We start from the raw sequence: 17754 nt of genomic DNA, 5'->3' as shown, positions 1-17754 counted from the left end.
GCCTCTCACTGTTGTGGCCTCTCCCGCTGCGGAGCACAGGCTCCGGACGCGCAGGTTCAGCGGCCGTGGCTCACGGGCCCAGCCGCTCTGCGGCATGTGGGATCTTCCCGGACCGGGGTACAAACCCGCGTCGCCTGCATCGGCAGGCAGACTCTCAACCACTGCGCCACCAGGGAAGCCCCTTGCTTAGAAGTCTTGACTTTTGAGTTGCAGAAATTGCCCTATACCCAGTTTACACAAGAAGTTATTGTAGGGATGGGCTGCCTCAAACAGCTTGATGGGTGTAGGGCGTCTCATTTCTCCTTAACTTGATGTCCCATTCATCTTCAGTGCCAGCTCTGCAATGGTGACGCCAAAGGTAACCCCATCACACCTACCTGCAACTCCTACTTGTTGTGGGAAACAGAAAGAATCTTTATCGGACTCTTTATCTGACCCAGACTCTTTACTCCTTAGTTTGGTGTAACGGTGATTGTGGTCAATAGCCCAACACTGTGATAGGAGTAAGGTGGATATTAAAGCAGTAAAACCTGCCCTTGCTAACAAGAAGTTTATTACCTGCTGGCCTGTCACAGCACTTGGAACCTAGCAGTCTCTCGATAAATGTTTGTGGATGGAATTGATGTTTGTTACAAAAAAATAAAATCATATCTGATGTGTTCAGTGTGGTATATGATCCCCTGTGAATGTCATATAGAAACAAGTTCATTTAGGAGATGCAAGTTAGAACCCTGAAATCTTCTGAAGTTGTGTTCCGTGAGAGGATCAGCTGAAGCAATATGAGACATGGAGGCTAGAGAAGATCCTTTGGGGGAGGTTGTTGAATTGCTCCTGGTGCCAGCCAGTGGTACACCGTCTGACTCAGCCCAGTTGTCTGGGGTGGGACAGTGTGGTGGGGAAGGGGGACACGCATATCATAATGAAGCTTCTGTCTGTTCAGGGGGCTGACAGCGCACAGCCTCCAGAGGTTATGCCCGTGACCACAGGAAGGGGTTCTGGTTCACGGTTAACATCTTTGGGAGGATGGAAGGTCAAGGGCGGTAGTCGTGGGTCAGAGTAGTTTGGCACAGCACGGCAATGGGAATCCTGGGGTAGGAGGTACTCAGAGCTAATCGGCCAGCAGGGAGGTAGGCAGCTTCAGGGAGAGAGTCTGCCAGTGGGTTGAAGAGCCTTAGCTGCCATTTGTAAATCCGTTCCTTTATCAAATTGTAAAGAGCATCCTGGGTGCCAGGCATGGTGTCAGTCAGAGAAGCAGCAGTGATCAGTAAGACACAGTCCCTAACTCTCCCTCCCTCTCTGGTAACCATAAGTTCATTCTCTAAGTCTGTGAGTCTGTTTCTGTTTTGCAAATAAGTTCATTTGTATCTTTTTTTTTAGATATTTCTCTTTCTCTGTCTGACTTCACTCAGTAGTTAGGGAGTTTGGGATGGACATGTACACACTGCTATATTTAAAATGGATAACCAACAAGGACCTACTGTATAGCACAGGGAACTCTCTGCTCAATATTCTGTAACAGCCTAATTGGGAAAAGAATTTGAAAAAGAGTAGATATTGATACATACATATGTATAACTGAATCACTTTGTTGTATAGCTGAAATTAACACATTTTTTTGAATTTTATTTCATTTTTTTTATACAGCAGGTTCTTATTAGTTACCTATTTTATACATATTAGTGTATGTATGTCAATCAACACAACATTTTTAATCAACTGTACTCCAATATAAAATAAAAAGTTTTAAAAAATCCTCTGATAAACCATAATGGAAAAGAATCTGAAAAAGAATATATATATATATATATATACACACACACACACACACACACACACACACATATATAAAACCGAATCACTTTGCTGTTCAGTAGAAATTAACACAACATTGTAAATCAACTACACTTCAATAGAATAAAAAAAAAAAAAAAAAGACACAGTCCCTGCCCTCTAGACCCCTCAGAATCCTGGAAGTCCTCATTTGAATGAATTCTGGTTACTCTAGGTCCCTCTCTGGGTATGATGCCTGCCACCTGTTATAGTAGTCCAGGTATTTTTAAATCAATCGATCAATCAGTGATTAGTTTGCATCTAACATGTGCTAAGTACCTATGCTTCTGGACTCAGGTTCAAAGCCATCGGGTGGGGAACTAGCAAAACAGAGCTACCAGTTCTGGAAATTACAGTAGTAGGCAGGTAGCTCAGAAGGGGATTTGGCCTTGGGAGCCAACTACTAGAACTCGGGTTCAGATGGGTCGGCTTTTGGGATCAAAGCAGTTAAGTAATGAGAGCTGGGACCAGAAAGTTAGAGATGTGAATAGAGATTAATGGAAAGGTGACTTGATGTTGGATCTCATAGTGTTGGACTAGGCATCTGAATCCCTCCCATGTACAGCAAAGGTTGGTCCCAGCTATGACTTCCAGGGAAGATCAAGTGGCCTCTGTTCTGGAGGAAAAATGGTAAAGAGTGGAATAAGCAGTGTCTGGTTCAAGTGAAGCAGCACATGACCTCTAGTTATGGCACCAGAAGAGCCTGGCTTTACTTGATAATATTCCCTGGAGACCCTAAGGCAGAGTTTCATCTGACCTGGAAGACCTCAGGAGGTTCACACGATGTATAGGGTTTGATGCAGTTATTCAACAAACCTTGGCCCATTTCTACTATGTGATGTAAGAAATGAGTAAATGTGCATGGCTGGCCCAGTGACTGTCAGACTCTGGATGATCATATTCGCCACTGCTCATTGGGAGGGACGAGTACAGGGTGAGAGGGAGTGGCTGAGCTGGGGGGAGAAGTTTCTTTCTTTGGGACCAGAGTAACGGACAGTTAATAAAGACCAGGACCCCAGCACAAGGAAGAGAGCCATGTACGGCTGGGAGCCATGGAGAGGGAGATGCTGGCTTTCTCCTCTAAACATCAAGAGCCTGATTTGTCTGGTCCAGATGAAGGAAGCGCACCTCTCTAGGCTTGCCTGTCATAATTAAGTAGGGGAAACACATGACTATTTAATCAGCAGTTAAGGTGTGGTTAGTGCGCAGACCTGCGCACTGAGGGGAACCAGTGGAAGAGTCTTAACGGGCTGCAGGGACTGAGAGTGGGGCTCAGCTGGGTGGAACCGCACCTGCGCCCAGATGCAGGCAGAGCCTTATGACAGGGAATGGGCGGGGAGGGGGCGGTACTTTGGAAACACAGCTAAGTAGTCCCTGTCAGGAAGCAGGTCTGCCTGTTGGAGATGGATTCCAGACACTAGGAAGGCGTTGGAAGCTGACATTTAAGTCTCGGGTGAGATTGATTTAACCCAGGCAAAATCTCTGTTCAGAGTAGAAACTGAGGTACCAGATAGGACAAGGACAACACACTGGAAAGAGGGAACTAGGTTCACTGCTAACCTCAGGCTTAAGGAGTGGGGAAGGGATTCAGAACAGGAGTCGCTAGAGCCTCCTACCAAGCAGGATACCCCAAGAGGGCAGTATAGAGACTGATGGCATTGTCTTGGGAATACTGGTCTCTGAAAAAGACCAACCAGGACTAGAAAGCAAGCTCCGTGAAGACAGGATCTTCCTTGCTTATCGTAGGGCTTCACACCTGATAGGCGCTCAAAAAATGTGAGTGAATGAACTACGTGAGTGACTCTGTCCCCCAAACCCTGCAAAATGATGTGGAAGAATGAGGCTTCCTATGTAATTTGATGCAAGTTAAATTTGGCCAGGGAATTAATGTACAGAACGTCTGATGAGCCCAACAGCAGGGAGTTTTAAGCTGGGGCTGCTAGCACTTCATGGAAGGGACAGATTCTTTTTTCTTTAAAACAAAACATAAACCTCAGAAACCCATTTATCATGTACTTGGATGAGACCTGGGCCTTCCGCATTGTATAATATGGAAAAGAAGTTTTTATTTTGGGTAATTTTAACGGCAGATAGTACCAACTGGCCACACAGCTCAAAGGAACCATCGTATGTCTAAGTATGAGAAAACCTGCCATGGGTCTATTCTGCTGCATTAATTGAAATATATCTTTCTCCAGAGTTCTGAAAGGATGCACATATTTAATGATGTTTAGCACCACGTATTACAATATTAAAGATTGACTAAATCAGCAGTTGAGATTTTTGTTATTGTTGAGTTGGTTTTTTTCTGATGGTAATTAGCTAGCTGGTTCAGCTAATTACTGCTCCTGGTTTGTGAAATCCACATCATTTCTATGAAGACAGATAATCATCTCTTGGCCATGGTTGGAAAGACATGATAATTATTATAAACTTTAAATCAAATTACTTAGCTGCAAGTGTAAAAAAAGAGAGTTGCAGCTAAGACTCAGTACTGTTCTGTAGTATTTTAATTTTTAATTTGTTTTTCTAAGAAACCATCACACTAATTTTTTGGCAATAAAATGTGATACAGACATAAGAGAAACATTTATAGGCGATTTATGCCAAATAATTTAGATAAGTCCATAAATTATTTCTGCCTGTGGAATCAAAGGCATATATTCGATGAATTAATGTTATCCAAGGTTTTACACTAAAAAATACAATCTGATGTTATTCTTAACGCATCTCTCAGTAACATGAAATAGTTTATGGCAATGATCTATAATAGAATAATTGTACCAAAAGCCTGTTAGCAACTCATTCAAGGTTAAAAGATTAAGTCCAGAGACTATGGAGAAAAAAGCTGGAGTCGTTTTTCATAGACATATTCAACAAACTAATGAAATATTTGAAAGCAAGTTTTCTGTTTTGAAATTGAGAAGTACCGTTCTTTCATCCACCTCATGGGAACTCTACCTGAAGGGATCGTTAGAGTAAAAAAATTAGTCCAATACTCAGCACAAATTCTAAACATTACTGGGCAGAGAACGATCTCCCAAAGCCTTTTATGTTTAAGATCACTGATGTTATTGATACAATTACAGGATCTCAGTTTAGAAGGATTCTGGCATTGACAAATGTGGAGAGATTTCCCTAGTTGTAAGTTGGTACTTTAAGATTAACTCACTACACTGTCAATAGGAATATGTGTAGCTGTAAGAACTAGAAGTTATGATATGGGAGAAATAGATCTTATTGGCTCAATCCTTCTGTAGTCTTCAAATTAAAAAAAAAAATTTCCTTTTTGGAGGTGCAACCATTTTCCCCTGAACTTTATGGAAATTCTACATGTAAAGTGGATAAAGGTAGAGCTACCTTCTTTCTTTCTTTTTTTTTTTTTTTTGGCTACGTGGCTTGCAGGATCTTGGTTCCCCAACGAGGGATCGAACCCGTGCCCCCTGCAGTGGAAGCACGGAGTCTTAACCACTGGACTGCCAGGGAATTCCCAGAGCTACTTTGATTAAAATAGCTGAGCTTTCTTTGTGGCAAGTGGAGTGGGTGGGAGTGAGGAACCCTCGATGGTAGCCACTGAGACACCACCAAAGAATATCCCAGGGTCTTGCCCAGCAGAGCTTTAAAACCACTAATTTACACTAGATGTCCCAAATGTCAGTTCTTAGAGTAAGACTTTCCCAGAAACAACCCAAGAAAGCAGAAGGAAGGAAATACTAAAGATAAATGTAAGAATTCATGAAACAGAAACAAATATATGAGGATCAACAAAACCAAAAGTTGGATCTATGAATAGACTAATGGAAATGACACGCCTGGGAATATCCGTGAGGGAAGGAAGAAAAGTGCAATAAACAATAGTAGAAATGAAAAGGAATATACCTACGGAGGTTGCACGTATTAAAAGGTAGCAGGAGGATGTGATAAACAATTTGCTTTCTATAACCTTGAAAACAGATGAAGTGTACATGTTCCTAAAAAACTGGCTCAAGAAGAAATAGAAAATTGAAAAGTCCTGGAATTATTAACTAATTTAAATCAGTGATCGAAAATCTGGTTTCACCACACCCAAAAGTTTTTAACTAGTGAGTTCAACTCGGCATTCAAGGAACAAGTCATTCTAATTGTATTAGTCCACTAAGGCTGCTATAATAAAACACCACAGAATTGGTGGCTTAAACAACAGAAATTAATTTTCTCACAGGTCTGGAAGCTAAAAGACCAAGATCAGGGTGTCAGCAGATTTGATATCTTCTAAGGCTTCTCAACGTTGGCTTGCAGATGGCCGCCTTCTTGCTGCGTCCTCACAAGACCTTTTCTCTATGCGTGAACATTCTGGTGTCTCTTTAGGTCCAAAGCTCCTCTTCTCATAAGGACACTAGTCAGACTGGATTAGGGACCACCCCAAGGGCCTCATTTTAACTTAATCACCTCTTTAGAGGTCCTATCTCAAAATACAGTCATATTCCAAGGTACCAGCGGTTGGAACTTCAACATATGAATTTGGGGAACACAATTCAGCCTATAACACTAATCTTACACAAACTATTTCATGTTACAGAAAATAATGAAACACAGCTCAGTCTAAAGCCAGAAGGGAAAATGACAGATGACTCTCTCTCATAAAGACAGATGGAAAATTCCTAAACAAAGTGTTTGTAACCTAACCCAGCCATGTATTTAAAAATATAATAATCATGCCCAGGTTGAGTTGATTTCAGAATATTATAGTCAATAAAACTCTGTGTTCAACAATTAAAATTCATGGTAACAGAGTTTAAAATTGGGTTACTGGTACTTAGTGATTAAAGAAAATGTACTTACTTGAAAGTGAATTTGATTTACATAAGAATTGGAATTTTGGATGGCCTTACAGTCATTAAAATCTACAGGATTTTTACAAAACTAATTTTTTTACTGTGGTATCTTCCCTGTATTCGGTCAAATAGTCATTAAAATTTTTTTCATGTGCTGCAGATGCCTTTCAGGAACTCACCACCTTGAAGGTGAAGGATGCACATTCGTAAGATCATGCAAGTCCTAGTGAGCTTCCGGTTGAATTGTTCAGAGGCAAATGCCAGCCTCTGACTTTAAATGTGCTTTTGAGTCTCTGGCTTTAAACGTACTTTTGGGGCCAACGTCTATCAACATAAGGCTCTTACTTCTGTTATTTTAAGACACTAATCAAGAGGAACATAGCATTTCACCTCCCCCATGTTACTTATGTGCCTTAATATAAAATCGGTGTTAGAAAGCTAATTACAGTTTTCTGGATTGCACGGTTGATAGGTATTTGCGATCACAAGTGGGTGCTATTGAAGACAAGAAAAGACCCCCGGGTCAAAGACCATTCAGTGAACTCTTCAGGTTTACATGTCACTCCGGGAGCTCAACAACTTTCTATTTATTTACTTGTTTGTTTATTTATTTAGTTATAGGAACAAGCTGTCTTATCTGCTATTTCTGAAGATCTAAGAAAGAAAAAGCCTTGTGTCTTATTTGCTGAGGTTACCGTGGGAAAGACAGGTCACGAGAATAGTCTGTTATGATATCTTCGTGTGGCTCTGCTGTGCGGCCTCATCCTGTCCCCCAAACCCAGATGGCCATCTTGCCACTGCACGTGCTGGTCAACAGGTGGATGAGCTGATACCACGGATGAAGTGGAGCAAATCCATACCTGCTACCAGAAAAACACAGCCTCTGTGTCCTACGGCCAGCCGGCCAATGTGATTATATTTGTATATGAAGGACAGTGTTTCTTATACTAATTTTATGTATGTTTTGGAGACAGTATTTTGAAATAGTAACAGATTTTTTTCTGTAACCCTTTGTGCCTATGACATCACCCTTGGTACAGGCAGCTGGGGCATTCTGCATCCACTTCCTTACGAAAGGGTGATGGCCGAATGCGGAGAACAGTGAAGCCAGTTCTTGACTTCTGAGGTTCCAAAGACTAGGCCTGGCATAAGATAAAACACTGGAAAGAATTTTAGGTTAATCATGGATGCAGACAGACTGAGACACATTTAGGACACTCTGGGAGGACCCTGCATGAAGCCCGCCGAGAAGGAAAAAGAGACATCTGCACGGTGTTCTGGGTCACTTGCCTGAGAATGTCACCAAGTTCCCTGCCCCACAAGAGCAGAGAATGAGCTCATGAGGCCAGCAGAGCCCGAGGCAGCTTTTCCCCTGCCCAGAGTTACGTGAGAGCAGCAGAAGGTTTCCAAACGCCAAGAGAAGCGTGAACAGGCCACAGAGAGGCCACAGCTCCGAGGAGTCTACACGTTCAGGAAGGAGGCTGGACACAGCAGTGACCGCCGAGGGCCTCTGGCCTAAGGCCAGTGAGGGCCAGATGGGATGAAGGACTTCCCAGGGGATGCCAGGACAGTAGGTGCTGACCTCAATGCCGCCCTTAGGCCCAGGCACGAGGAGCCCCTGCCCTGGGCCCCCTTGGCCGCCTCCAGTTACCCCTCTCTCACAAGGAGGGAATGTGCTGCCCCCTTTCCAGGACATGCCTTGTGTACCTGGCGTCCTGGAACTCCCGTTCCAAACAGCCCTCAGCCCACTTCCAGGGCCTGCCTGGGCTACTTCCCTAGACCTATCTTTCTGAGGGTGACAACAGACTGTACTGCTGGTGTTTGGACCCCTAGACCAGAGGGGTGGCTGTGTGAGGATGTGTGACAGAAAGTGCATATATCACTCTCTGGATATGCATGGAGTGGGCAGCTCTCACGGTATAGGACAAACCTGAGGATGGGCAGAGAAGGGTGGGCCTCAGAGCTGCCATGTTCTAGGTCATGATAAAGGTATATTTATTAAGGTTGGAGGATAGAACACATTTTAATTGACAGTATAATATTATTAAATTTAATATTTAAAGTTTTAAATTTAATATTTGTTTAAATAACAGATATTCAGACACTCAGGTTGTGGACTTCCTCTGCCCATTTTGAACCCTCAGAGCCGTGGCCCATCCACTGCTGAGCCCCTCTGCTCGACGCTCTGCTACGTTGGTGCTCAGTGAGGGTTGATTGAATGAATTTGTAAAATAAATGTGTATCTTTGACAGCTCTGCAGCTGAAAAGCCATTCGAGGTTAACTACTTGTATTTAGAACCAATGAAAATATTCCCTGGGATGTGGAAGCACACAGGGGCTGGCACAGACTGAACACGCCTAAGTGGAGATGGGGTGTCGTTGCTGTCTCTGGGAAGGGAAGTAGGAAGAGCTCTAGACTCGATGATGACGATGATCCAGGGAGCGGGCCCGGGCTTCTGCCTCGGCACTGGCCTCGGCCAGACCCGGCAAACCAGCATGCGGGCCTCTCTAGAGGTGGCCGTCAACTAGTCTGGAGCCAACAGCCTGCACTTCTGGGCAAGCAGGGCTCGGGCCCTGCACCTGTGCAAGGAAGCAGCGCCGGGTCTGCTACAGAGCACTTGCTCCTGCATTGCTGTCATTCACCAGGCTGTCTGTTGGGTGAATCGAGTCTGCAGGGACATCGACTTGGGGCTCTCTTCTTCCAGTCAGCTGGTTTAAGCAGACTTTCTTTGCAAACACATTAGCTAGGGGAAGAAGTTCTGAAAGGAAGATTATTACGTAATGATTTTATGAATAACGTACAGCTTCCTAAAATTGGTCTTTTTCTGTTACATTTTCAATTCAGGTTTTCAGAAGCAAGCCGATTTTAGAATCCTATAGTAAGAACAAATTTAGAAACCTTTATAAGGTGTGATGCATTTGATGCAAAATATAGACGGGCAAGGCATGATGTTGCTCAGTAAGAAGTCCAGTTAGGGGATGGGCCCCGAAATATACATGAACTAGGGTGAGGATGTCAAGAGACACAGGAAAGGCTAATAAGGTAAAAAAAAAAAAAAGGAGGGTAGGTGATAGGCCTCTGATATGCTAGCCTTATTTGGCATGAAACAAAAATGGATGGTTTTGTGCCACATTTACTAGGTGGAGGGTTTCGTGCCATGTTTCCTTGATGCTGGGAGAGTTTTTGACTGTTGACATGGAGTGCACAGGGCCCAGTACATCTGCAGGGTCATAGCATTCTGTAGTGCTGACTGGCTTTGGAGCTTAATTATTTAAATGTTTCCAGACTCAAATGACTGATGAGCTAACATATTTTTAATTCAGACTTTCACAGAGCAAGCTGTAAGGTGTGCGCAAAGCAGACATCCCAGGGGACCTTGACAAGCTGATGCTAACTGAAAGTTACATGCCTGTATGCTATTTTGACATTCGCATTTTAAATTACAAGTTTCAAACTTTACCCAAAGTTCAAGGGAACAGAGTCCTACATTAGGCTTTCACGAAGAGGACTAGAGCTTATTTTGTTGTTGTTTTTTCAAGGGAGAAGGAATGCTGTTAGAATAAAGAAAAAGAATGTTGCCAGAATGTTCTACGTAATGTAGCCATCCAAAGATAAACACACTGGTGATTCACTGCATGGTGATGTTACTATTTTAACATTCATTCTGTAACTTTTTGCCCCTCCCTTCCTATCTCTGAGTAGGTGGGTTACAGGTAGTCTCACTTAGAGGTTTGTTCCTGTCAGATTCTTTTTAAGTTTCCCTTGGTTCCAACTATTTCTGATATTAAGCAATGGCTACTGGGGACCCTTAAAATAGTACTTTAAAGAATAAGAGTATTTCAGAATTGTACGGTTTGCAGAGATTCAGTAAAGTTAAGAGAGTTTGCTAATCATCAGACTTACTAAGTAATTTAATTTGACTCTCTCAAATGAACTACAGATGTTTTATAGCACGGTGCAAATGGTCATTGAATCTTGATCATCGGTCCTGCCAAATTGGCCATGAAAAATACTTTTTTTGTCCCCAGCGAGCCAGATCTGTGTATCCCTCTGTTCCTGGTCTCCTCTCAGTCTTGATACCGTGTCTTTTCAGCATGCTTCATTTTCCAAGTTGATGGAGCCTGGCTAAGCTGGTCATCCTTTCTCAGAAGGTTTACCTCTTGGTGGTTATTCTTGGTGCAGAGGCTCCCATGTACCTGAGCTTCACTAGTAAAGAGACAGTCTTAGTTATATCTGTATCAGGGTCTCAGCAGTAAGCATTTTTGGGTAGATAATGTAGTAGGTTTTAAGCGAGTGAATGATTTTTGCTCTAGAAATACCAAATCTCACTGTGAGAATCACAGCGTCCACCCACAAGGCTGTTCCTAGGGCTCTGCAGCACTGGCTGCAAGTCCTGTGACCTCTTAGCTGGCCCCCTCTGTCTCCACCTCATGTCCTGTGCCAGCGAGTCCCGTGGCTGTCGCGGAGCTCCGGCTCCTGCCTCCTTCTGGCCTTTGCTTTTGTTCCCAGCACCCATGTCCATGCCACATCATTCTGCTCTATAATCTGGATCTTTCTTTTCTACTCTTGGCATATGTTTCCCCCTTCAGTGTTCTCACTCTCCATTCTAAGGAAGAACCCGTTCGTTTTTATCTTGAGAAAACCCACTGTGGGAGAGGGACAGGAATGACTTCCAGGAAGACAGTTACCTTCGCCTCCGAGAAATGAGAGAAACCACACTTAGCAGCTGATGGCCCATCCCTCCTGTAAGGAGTGCTGTGGAGGTCAAGGACACCTCCGTGGCTTTGCTTTTTCACCATGAGCAGTTGTACTGAAACATAAGACATCCAGGAAAGTGGTGAAGTCCTCGTGCATTTTCATTAAAGGGCTAAAGGTGATTTCTTTTACTCAAGGTGAATATCATCCTCTATCCACAGACCTTCCTAAAAATAAGGTGAAATCCCTATTCCCTGTAATCCATACACCAAACTTGGGGACAAAGTTCAGAATAACATGTATTACATATACCGTGTTTGCAGAGTACTGACTCTTGGTTTTCTCTTCCGCTATCTATATTTTCTACTGGGGAGCCAGTGAAACAGGGGTTGAGGGATTTGATCCCCCCCATCCTCCCTCCTATAACACACAGTTTCAGCTGTGCCCTTGCAAAAAAGGTTTTTAAATTCTTAATGTAGCTTTGGCCTAAACACTTTTGGTGGTAGCCTCAGGGGCATCCCAGACTCAGTTTTTTCGAATGCCATGTGGAATTAGATTCTTGGAAGTCCCTCGCATCCATTCTTATATTGACATTCTTCTTTATAATTCTTCTATCTTTTTCTCTTGCTAACTATTCTTTTATTACTTGCTCAAATCCCACTACTGGCACCCTTTCTGATACCCCTCCCACCACTTTCTACCTATTACCCAACACTCAAGACCTCAAATATACGTAAGGGGGCAGCAGGAGGGACTCTGGCTGTCTCTGAGCAGCTTCCAGCGAGAGAGAACATTTATTAAGATGACTGGCTGGATGAGATGTAGTTCGTTAAGATGATGATGATGTGGTAGGTTGAATAATGCCCCCCCACCCCCTCTAAGTGGTCCACACCCTAATCCCTGGAACCTGTGAATATGTTTCTTTACATGGAAACAGGGACTTTGCAGTCATGATTAAGTTAAGGGTCTTGAGTTGGGGAAATTATCCTGGATTATTCAGCTGAACTGAATATAATCCCAAGGGTCCTTATAATAGAGAGGCAAGAAGGTCAGGAGAGGAGAAGGTAACGTGACAGCAGAAATAAAGATTGGAGTGATATGGCCACAAGCCAAGGAAGAGGCAAGGAATGGTTTCTCCCCTGGAGCCTCCAGAAGTCCGGTCATGTCATCATTTTAATTTCAGCCCCAGAAAACCTCATTTCAGACTTCTGACCTCCAGAACTGTAAGAATAGATTTAGGTTGTTATAAGCCACTAAATTTGTGGTAATTTATTACAATGGCAACAGGAAACTAATATAGATGAAAAGACGATGGAGAAAGCACATTGAAAGCAGACGTGTGAATCAGGTAGAGAAAGCAGTCATAGGACGGCTAATTTCTTTTCTAAGAACAATCATACGGGCTCCTCCTCTTGGCCCATTTCCCTGCTGTTCTTCTAGAACCTGGTTAAACCCCAACTGTTATCCAGTGCCTTTCCTGTCTTGTCCCTCACATCAGAGACATACGTTTATCTCTTTTTTCCCCATGGCTCCCGGGAACTCTTATACAACCACCTTGGAGGAATCACTCAGCCTCACACTCCTCAAAGACGGCAGCTAGATGTTTGCTGCGGTCCTAACGAGTCCTTCTAGAAACGTTTAGATGTCTGGTGTTTCTCACGTTATCTGTGCCGGGTTTAGGGGGTGAGTAGTAAGCACATGAGATTTGTCCCTAATAATTAACTTAGGATGTTATCCCTCACTCCCTTAGAACGATGATGTTAGTGGGAAAAGTCAGAGAATTAGTCCCCAGTTAAACCAGCCAGGCATTTATTGATACCTACTGTGTACTCAGCACTTTGTTCTAGGTGTCCTGGGCTGATATAAAACATTCAGGTTGTCTGCTTCTTTCTTCAATGAGTGCCTGGATGAGGAGATAGAAGCAGCATAGAGGAAAAGAATCATTTACCCAATTGATCTGAAGACTAAGTAAGTATCAGTACTTACCCACTGTTTACTAATATATGGCAAAGTGTACTTTTGTAGGAGGAAACTAAATTTTTGTTGGGCCCTTTAAGGAGATCAGGCAGAATTTGATGACTGAGGGAAAAAAAGTGACCAGTGCTTTTGAGGCATGGTGGGATTCTCCTGTTGGAGAAATGGACATGCCTGGATCACAATGTTTATTTCCGCCCATCACTTATCTAGTCATGTATTCATTCTAAAAATAATTGCTGAGCACTTAGGACTGTTTTTGGAGCTATGAGGAAGACTGACCAGATCCCTCCTTTCATGGACTGTATCTTGTATAGAGGTAATCAGTACATGTTTAATAAGGAATTGTCCAAGTTAAGAAACATCTTTGCACTAAAGAAATGTTTAGCCATTTAAATTTAATTCACTTAGAGCCCAGGACACCTTGTTGCATGAATCCCAGAAAGCTATCCCGTGAAGGAACTTCTTTTGGTTGCAAAGTGGTGTTTCCCGTGCCAGCCTTGTAGGAACTGCTCGTTAAGATCCAGCCTAGGGACTTCCCTGCCGGTCCAGCGGTTAAGACTCCATGCTTCCACGGCAGGGGGTATGGGTTCGATCCCCGGTCAGGGAATTAAGATCCCGAACGCCGCACAGTGCAGCCAAAAAAAAAAAAATCCAGCCTAAACATTTCCACCTTTCCGAGCTATACAGGTAGTTGAAATATCCTACCCTTTCTTTATAAAACCATGATTCAGGAAAGGATTTGAGAGGTCATCCGTCCATTCTGCTGCCTTGGACACACATGCTTTCAGGAGCCAGGCAGGTCACAAAGGTGTGTGCAGCTCAGTATATTACAACAGGGAATGGTGGGGACATTGGCAAACTGAGAGCATGTGACTCATCTAAAGCTTTTGGGGTCTGGTCGGGCCAGATGATCGTGTTAGTGGGCCACTGATTACACTGTCAGTTGGCAGCCCTTGACTGCTCATCTAAGAAAACCGTAGTCTGACCCTCTCTTCAAGTCTGCCAAAGACCATCATCTCTGTGAGTCTGGGTGGCAGCCTGCCTTCAGTCCGCCAGCGTGCGCTCGCCAGCCGTCTGTCATTTGAGGAGAACGAGCTATCTGGTTGGAGTGGGCACCCATCATGCTTTCAGCTAAGTGATGAATCATGGGGAGAACTTGTTGAGGCTGTATATTCCTGGAGCAGATTCTGTGAATCAGTTTTTCCCTTTGTTTGCGGGTTTGATAACAGTAGACTTATCCACAAGTACCTGTATCTGCCCTTTAAGGAACAGGCCACCCTTTTGGCTTGTTGGATGGAGTCAGGAGCTGTCTTTTGCCAGTTACTCTGTACCGAATCACACATGGGCCTTCCTCTATTTACCAGTGACCTGGTTGTATTGCTGCCGACTTAATAATTTCTTTTTGAGAATTTGCCATAATAAAGTAGATGGAGAGTTCCTGAAAACTATTTTTAAAAATCCTTGCAGTGATAAATAAATTGAACTGGATAATGGTAAGCCTGTATCATTCTGCTATAAGTTATAGATTTATAATTTAGTCTCCCTTCAGAAATAATTTTTAAGGCAGCTCTCTCCTGGAATTTAGAGAGAGGCTCATATGTCTCTTTACAGGCAGAAATACTACCAAGTTTATTTTCATATCAATACTATTGAGTATTGTTGAAGACCAAGAGATTTCTTTTTTGGCAAGGCACAAAAGATTAGCTTTAAACATTTTTTTAGTCAAATTGAGAGAGAAACCTGCAGGCTTAAAAGAAATTATTCATAGGCAACAAACTTATGGTTACCAAAGGTGAAAGGGGAAGAGGAGGGATAAATTAGGAGGACGGGATTAATTGATACACACCACTATATACAAAATAGATAAAGTACAAGGGCCTACTGTATAGCACATGGAACTATATTCAATACCTTTACTTACAATGAATTAAGTAAAATGTTAGTATGAACAAGCCGAATAGTAATTGTATTTTGTATGGTGATTAGCAAAAGTAGAGTACTAGAAGTTTCATGTGCCTCTAGGTTGTTGGGGAAAGTTTTATAGACAAGGTGAGAAGGATGTAATTCCTTGAATGAAGGAAGGAAAGTGATCTAGTGATTGATAGGAGAGTAAATGTGTCTGGGAGTTCAGTGACCAGTAGAGAGAGAAGGATATACAGACTTCGTCCGTGGTAACAGCAGCAGGACATCAACAACAACAACAAAAACCCCAAAAGACAAACACAGAGGAAAATTAGGAAGAACGAACAGAATTTGCATGGAAGGAGTTGCATGGAAGCAGGGTGCTACAGTAATCTAATCAGAAAAAAATTAGCATGTTCTCTCAATATATGTGTACTTACTAATTGAGGAGTTATATACGTTGACTACTATATTAATAGATCATGTATATTTTGTAGCATAAAAACGAAATACTTTAAAGCCAGGATGAAGGTGAAATAAACAATATTTCAAAAACAATAAAAGTTTATTATATTAGTAGGACAAAAGTCCTATGCACAAAAATTATTAATTTTTTTTTTTTTTTTTTGCGGTACGCGGGCCTCTCACTGTTGTGGCCTCTCCCGTTGCGGAGCACAGGCTCCGGACGCTCAGGCTCAGCGGCCATGGCTGACGGGCCCAGCCGCTCCGCGGCATGTGGGATCTTCCCGGACCGGGGCACGAACCCGTGTCCCCTGCATCGGCAGGCGGACTCCCAACCGCTGCGCCACCAGGGAAGTCCTGGCCTGATTCTTAATAGACCCTTAATGTTAGTTTCACTATTTCTCGACACCTTTCTACGTTGCCTGTCCCTTGTTTATCTCTTACAACATCAGTAATTCGAACATCAGTACCTGAACTTAGCAGGTGAGGGAGGGAGATTGTGAGTTCCTAAATGAGGAGTATGATCCTGAAGTAAAATAGTAGAAAGGATTATTTCCTGCTATTTTTAAATTGCAAAAATGTAGTGAAGGACCTTAGTCCCTCATCTGAAGCCTTTGGAATCAGGTGCATTTCTAAATACAGAATTTTTGCATTTTAAAAAGGTAACATAATGCATATACTATATATTATATATCAGTCCCAGCAGGGTCTGGACAATCGATTCCCATACCTGTAACATTAAAATTTCTGAAGCAATATATGTTATTCACTCTAAATGAGATAAGTAAAGATTTTAAATATCCTCATATCACTTCAAGTTTGTTGTGACACCAAATGCATTTTGGAGCCAAACTCTAAAAAAATTAAGATTTTTAGCACTTTCTGGATTTTATCATTGTGTATAAAAGATTGTGGATCTTATATAAATCACATCATGACTTAAACAGCGTTTAACGTCCTGTTCTTGGAACCTAATCAGTGTTTATGAGAAAAAGTGTTTTCCAAATAATCAACAAAACAAACTTTTTAAAAAATGAATTTATTTTTTAAAAATACATATATATTCTTTTCCAGATTCTTTTCCATATAGGTTATTACAAAACATTGAGTAGAGTTCCCTGTGCTATACAGTAGGTCCTTGTTGGTTATCTTTTTTAAAAATAATTAATTAATCAATTAACTTTTGGCTGTGTTGGGTCTTTGTTCCTGCATGTGGGCTTTTCTATAGTTGCTGCAAGCAGGGACTACTCTTTGCTGCGGTGCGTGGGCTTCTCATTGCGGTAACTTCTCTTGTTGCAGAGCATGAGCTCTAGGCGTGCGGGCTTCAGTAGTTGTGGCACACGGGCTCAGTAGTTGTGGCACACGGGCTCAGTAGTTGTGGCTCGCGGGTTCTAGAGCAGAGGCTCAGTAGTTGTGGCTCACGGCCTTAGTTGCTCTGTGGCATGTGGGATCTTCCCGGACCAGGGTTCGAACCCATGTCCCCTGCATTGGCAGGCGGATTCTTAACCACAGCGCCAGGGAAGTCCCTATTTATTTTATATATAGTGGTTTGTATATGTTAATCCCAGACTCCTAATTTGTCCTGCGTCCCACCCTTCCCCTTTGGTCACCGTAAGTTTGTTTTCTACGTCTGTGAGTCTGTTTCTAAAACAAACTTTTAGAATACAATCCATTTGTACTTTGGGGACTGATTGTATTAATAAAAATAATCGAGTCACATTTTGAACTGTGTGCAAAGGTAATATAAATTATAATCATATTAGTCAGTATGCATGGCCAGTAGATGACACTTCCTAGCTCCTCCTTACCAAAATCTCAGGCTTCATGATATTTCTTCTCTCTCATTTAGCTTTTGTATCTCCCTAACTCCTCTTCTTTTTTTTGTCAGTTTGCCCTAGATTTTCTACAGATGACACTCATTCTGGGTAGTTGGCAGTCTTAATCAGGGCAAGTAGATGAGTTATGGAAGCCACAGTGATCTGAGTCTTAGGGGATCAAACTAATTTTCAAAAACATATGAAGAATGTTTTTCTGAAGATATCTTCAAATTTGTGTGACAGAATTAAAATAATG

Source organism: Leucopleurus acutus (assembly GCF_964270905.1).
Source record: "Leucopleurus acutus genome assembly, chromosome: 15".
Taxonomy (NCBI): Eukaryota; Metazoa; Chordata; class Mammalia; order Artiodactyla; family Delphinidae; genus Leucopleurus; species Leucopleurus acutus.
The sequence above is the reverse complement of the archived record's forward strand: the minus strand, read 5'-3'. Positions refer to the sequence as shown.